The sequence below is a fragment of the Antechinus flavipes genome, chromosome X (assembly GCF_016432865.1).
Source record: "Antechinus flavipes isolate AdamAnt ecotype Samford, QLD, Australia chromosome X, AdamAnt_v2, whole genome shotgun sequence".
Classification (NCBI taxonomy): Eukaryota; Metazoa; Chordata; class Mammalia; order Dasyuromorphia; family Dasyuridae; genus Antechinus; species Antechinus flavipes.
In genome coordinates, this window is record NC_067404.1 from 19,800,393 (window position 1) to 19,806,517 (window position 6,125).

A 6,125-nucleotide genomic window follows, 5' to 3' on the forward strand; every position below is an offset into this window, starting at 1 on the left:
AAGGACAAGTTGGAAGGCTACACGATTCAATGTCAATATTGCAGAAGGTCTTTGGGGAGTACCCCAGGGATCTGTGCTTGGCTCAGATGTTTGACTTTTTTTATCAATGACAAGGGATAGATGGCGTGCTCATCAAATTTGCATATGATGCAGGGCTTCGGTTGGGGGATTGTGGATAGCTAACACCGTCAGGATCTAAGACTCAAGCACTGGGCAAACTCTAATAAGGTGAAATTCAACTAGGGTAAATGAAAAGTCTTGCCCTTGGAGAAAAATAAACACCACAATTATAAAATGGAGAGGAACAGAGAGTAGTTGTTCTGAAAAGGATCTGGGAGTACTGTTTTTTAATGGATTCCAGCCTCAATATGAATTATCAGTGGGAAATAGTAAACAAAAAAGATAATGCTGTGTTGGTTCTGGCGTCCAGAACTAGTGAGGTGATAGCATCCCAGTGTGCACGTGTGCACACACACACACACACACACACAAACACACACACACAACCTGTGCTCTGCCCCCATCAGTCTTCATCTGGAGTATTGTGCTCAGGTTTAGGTGCCATAGTTTAAGGAGGAAATTTTTAGACTGGAAAGTATCGAGACAGCAACCAAAATGGGAGGTAACGGTGGCTACTTTGAACTGTTACCATGTGGAGGAGGGATGATTAGCCTTGTTCTATTTGGTCCTAGAAAGCAGAGTTAGGAGCAGTGGGTAGAAGTCACAGGGAGAAATTTAGGCTTGAGGTTATCACAAGACCAAACCAAACCAAAAAATAAAATAAACCCAAACCAGCCCAACTTCTTAATAATTCTGGCTATCCCAAGGTGGAATGGGATGCCTGATGAGGTGATGGGTTACTCCTCCATGGAGACCTTCATGCAGGTGTATTCCCAGTATTCCCAGAACTCATTGGGAAGTATGGAGGGCAGTATAGTTAGGGAATACTCAACTAGGGGCAGAAAACCTGAGCCCTTCTATTTACTTGCTGTGTGAGCTTAGATATGTCACTTCCCTTTGTTAAGCCTCAGTTTCCCTTTCTGTAAAATGTAGGGTTTGGACTAGATGGTCTGATAGTCTTCTGCCAGTTTGCACAAGTGAGGAACTCATACTCCCTTATCCCTGAGATGTGAAAGTTCTTGACTACTCTGATGACCCTCTGAATGGACTGAAAGCTAGAGTACCCAGTACTATGACCAAGTCATGTGCCAAGGACATGTGAGAATAGCTCAGCATGGTCTCTAACACAGGGAGGCTTTCAGAACATCTTAGTTCCTGTCTTTCATCCCTACAGCATTTCACTGGGGGGCATCTTACCCATGGATCATTTCATCCATGTGGGAAGTTTTAGCTGACTGAAACTCCTTGGCCCCTGTATCATCCTACGTGTGTCCCTTCCCATCTTTGCCTTTGGATGAAATCTGTGGCCACAAAGACCACAGTCTGATCAGTCTGAAAATAGAAGCTGGAGGAAAGATAGAGGAAACCCAGGGGACTGAAATATCAAAAGCAAACAGAAAGATCATAAATGAGAACATATGAGGTCTGATGAATATGAACAAATGCCTATCACAGGCATTTACATACCATAGTTATATCTCAAGTCATAGTGAATTAGCAACAGAGAAACTCATTACATGGGATTATCTTTGGGTGGGCAAGTGAGGAAATGTGACCTTCGTTCCATGAATTGACGTTCTTCGTTGTGCAGTCCCTCTGGACCATGCAAGGGACCTGTAATCCTTGCTGCTGGGTAGTTGGTAGGAGGAAGGAAGAAGGGGAGATGATGCCTGGAGAGGTATGGAATAGTATGTGGATCCTGGGCTTTGGGTATGGAGAGTAGACCTTGGGAGAAAAGAGGCAGAAAAACAAATGTCAATATATAGATAGATAGATAGATAGATAGATAGATAGATAGATAGATAGATAGATATAGATATAGATATCTATCTATCTATCGATAAAATATATAATCTCCTTATATAATATATAATCTCCTATTCAGTCACTTCTAGCACCCATTCCACATTGACAATTCTCATTGCTAGGCTAAATCTGACTTTCAGACTTCTGACTTTAATCTTTCTTCCTTGTGAAAGTCTTTTGAACTCTTGAAGGCAGGTATAACGTCCCTCCAAAGCTTTCTCTTCATGCTAAACATTTTCATTTCAATTGAACAATGGGTACATATCAGGTGCCTGCTATGTGCCAAGCACTGTGTTGGGTACACTCTAGAGACAATTGTAAAAATGAAACTGGCCTTGTCATCTGTCATGGAATCATATCCTACATAGCTATATACAAAAAACCCCACTGAAAACAGGTAATTTGACAAAACTAAGGATTCTAAGAGGTAGAATTATGGAGAAACAGTATCTTAGACAGCTTGTGCCAAAGGATACAGGTGGAAAATGAAATGCCAAGTTTGGATAAGAGTAGTAGGTCAATTTCATTAGACTATAGAATGCATGAAAGGGGAGAAGGTGAAATAAGTCTGGAAAGATGGGCTAGAACCATACTCTGAAGGACTTTAAATGCCAGCCTGAGGATTTTATATTTTAGCCTAGAAACAAATGGTGGGGAGCATTAGAAAATCTTGTGGAGAGTGATCTGTGTTATAAGAAGATTATTTTGGCAATTGTGTGGAAGATGAATTGAAGAGGGAGAGAGAAGAAGCAGGGAGACCTATCAGGAAGCTATTTCAAGGATCCTGGAGGAGGTGATGAGAACTAGAATAATGGGCACATGAGTGGAGAGAAAAAGATGAATCTGAGAAAGCAGCAATGGAACTGATTATAGATATGGAAGATGAAGGAGACAGCTGAGGATGACTATGATGGACTTGAGAACTTTGGTGACTGGAAAGATAATGGTACCCTCAACAGAAATAGAAAAATTTGAAGGAAGGCTGTATTTAGAAGGCAGGACAATGCATTCTTATTTAAATATGTTGAGTTTGAGATGCCTACAATGCATGCCACCAAACAGAAATGTGTAGTACAAAATTAGTGATGTGGGATGGGAGCTCAGGAGAGAGGTTATGACTGGATATAGGGATGTAGTAATTATCTTCTATAGATGATAATTGAGCCAGGGGAGTTGATGAGATGACCAAGTGAGGATATAGAGAAAGAGGAGAAGAAGGCTTAGCACAGAACTTTAGAGGAGCCTCCATGGTTAGGGAGCAGTAGATGGATGTTAATTCGGCTAAGAATGCTATAATGAAGTGATTGTACAGCTGAGAGGAGAACCAGAAATAACCATGTCCTGAAAACTGAGAGATTTTCAGGAGAAGGGATCCATTGTGTCCATTAAAATGCAGAGAGGTCAGGAAGGATGAGAACTAAGAAAAAGGGATGGAGATTGCTGGTAACCTTGAAAAGAGGAGTTTCAGTTGGGTGGTGAAGCCAGAACCCAGATTACAAGGGGTTGAGAAGTGAATGAAGGGTGATGAAGTAGAGGCAACATGCTTAGATAACTTTTCTTGTAAATTCAGTTGGGAAAGGGAAACACAATACATAATAACTTGAGGAGATGACAGGTGAAGTGAAGGGTTTTTTTAAATAACTTTTTATTGATAGAACCCATGCCAGGGTAATTTTTTATAGCATTATCCCTTGCATTTACTTATGTTCCAATTTTTCCCCTCCCTCCCTCCACCCCCTCCCCCAGATGGCAAGCAGTCCTTTACATGTTGAATAGGTTACAGTATATCCTAGATACAATATACGTGTGCAGAACCGAACAGTTTTCTTGTTGCACAGGGAGAATTGGATTCAGAAGGTAAAAATAACTCGGGAAGAAAAACAAAACTGCAAGCAGTTTATATTCATTTCCCAGTGTTCTTTCTTTGGGTGTAGCTGCTTCTGTCCATCTTTGATCAATTGAAAGTGAATTAGCTCTCTTTATCAAAGAGATCCACTTCCATCAGAATACATCCTCATACAGTATCGTTGTTGAGGTATATAATGATCTCCTGGTTCTGCTCATTTCACTCAGCATCAGTTCATGTAAGTCTCGCCAGTGCTCTCTATATTCATCCTGCTGGTCATTCCTTACAGAACAATAATATTCCATAACATTCATATACCACAATTTACTCAACCATTCTCCAATGGATGGGTATCCATTCATTTTCCAGCTTCTAGCCACTACAAACAGAGCTGCCACAAACATTTTGGCACATACAGGTCCCTTTCCTGTGAAGGTTTTTTTTTTAAAGAATGAAGGAGACTTGGAGTGTATGTAGAGAACAAGGAAGGAGACAGTAGATAAGGACAGATTAAAGATAAAGTGAAGGAAGATAAGTGGAGGAGGAACAAGCTCCTAAAGAAGATAATGGCATGAGATCAAGGGCCCAAAGGCATACCATCATAATGTAAACTTTTTGAGGGCAGGGACTATGTTTTTCTTTGTGTCCTCAGCATTTGGCTTAGTACATGACACAGTAATTGACAAATTTATTGACTGACTGACGAGAAGGAGTAACCCTTGCAAAGAGAAGGGCTACCTGGAACAAAGGACAAGTTGTGGAGAATAAAGTAGAAGACTTTTGAGATAAAGATGAAGAGGGAGTTTGTGGCTTATGGACCGTTTTCTGAGAAGGGGCTCCTTGCTGAGAGGGAGGGGACCGTTTTATGAGAAGGGGCTCTTTGCTGAGAGGAAGGGGAAGGAAAGTGATAGAAGGGGCTCCAGGAGAGGAGAGAAGATTCAGAATAAAAAATGTAGATAGACTATAGAGAATCAGGTAAGAACAAGATTGTCATGTAACATCTAGCACCCAGGTGAAATTCTACAACATCGACTTGTAGTCAACATAGTTGATTTGGTTTTGTAACTCTGAGGTGAGAACAGAGAATAGATTTCTCAGCCCTTCATCAGGACTGAAGTATAGGGAGAAATGGAAGGTTAAGGGTTATGGTTAGATAGAAGAATTACAATCATGGATCACAGAGTTAGGGTAATTATTGGTGATGGTGAGATTTAGGGTATAACCACTCCTGTGTGTAACTAAAGTAGAGTGAAGGTGAAGATTATAGTCCACCATTGAGGTGCTTGAGGCGACTGGAGTGGCCAAAGCATCATCAAAATGACCATTTCTAGCAAAGTCCCTGAGCATGAGGATAGGAGTTCGGATGGAAAGAGGCTGAGCAAGGAGCTGATTGCCTTAAGATAGAGTGAGTGAAGACTCTAGAGGCTCTTATATAACTTTGGCATGGAGTGAACCTCAAAGGACAAGAGGCTGCTGGGTGAAGTTCTAGAAGCAGCTGTTGAGACTGAGAAGCAGGTCTATGCTTTTTTCTGTGTGTTGGGGGCAAGAGGAAAGGTACAGCTAGTAATAGAGAGGGTGGCTAGAGATGTGGTGTTTTCTGTAGGGAACCAGAGATAAAAAAAATGCGAGGAAAAAGTGGTATACAGAGGCCATTTGTCCATTTGATGGAATATGTCAGACAGTACAGGGAGAGGGGAATGGCTAAAGTGGATGGCTATGTGATAGGGATGTGATGGTAAATGTTTAATGACTGACTCTCTGGGGGAAAATATAGACATAACACGCTTTTACATTTAATTGCACTAACAACATTTTCTCCATCACTTTCTTAAGTCTAGACCAGGATGTCTTAAATTTTTTTCCATTTCACCTGAGAAAATTTTGTATGATCCTGGTTATACAGGCATATAAAATAGGTGTTCAAATCACATCTTTACTGACAATAAATCATAAGTTCACAAGCCAATATTCAGTTACAAGATCCCATATGGAGATGTGAACCACATTTGAAGAACTGGGGTCTAGAAAATCAATAAAACAATAAACCAAGTCCTGATATATGGCATTTGCCAACACATTGAAAGCATGACAGTTGGCTCTAGTGAGCCAGAAGGAGCTGAGTGCAACTTAGCCCTGGGAGGCAAAGGAAGGTTTTGCTTAGACAACTCTGGACACTGAATTTATGGGGTTAAGGACTCGTTACAGGACAGGGAAGTACCACTTGACTGGACCTATCACCCTTGAGAGTTTTGGGATGACATAGAGCGTAGAGAACAAACTGATCCCACCCCCTGACATCAAGGAAGAAGGGGGATTGGGGCATACATTGAAGTTAGTATGTATCAGGGGATCA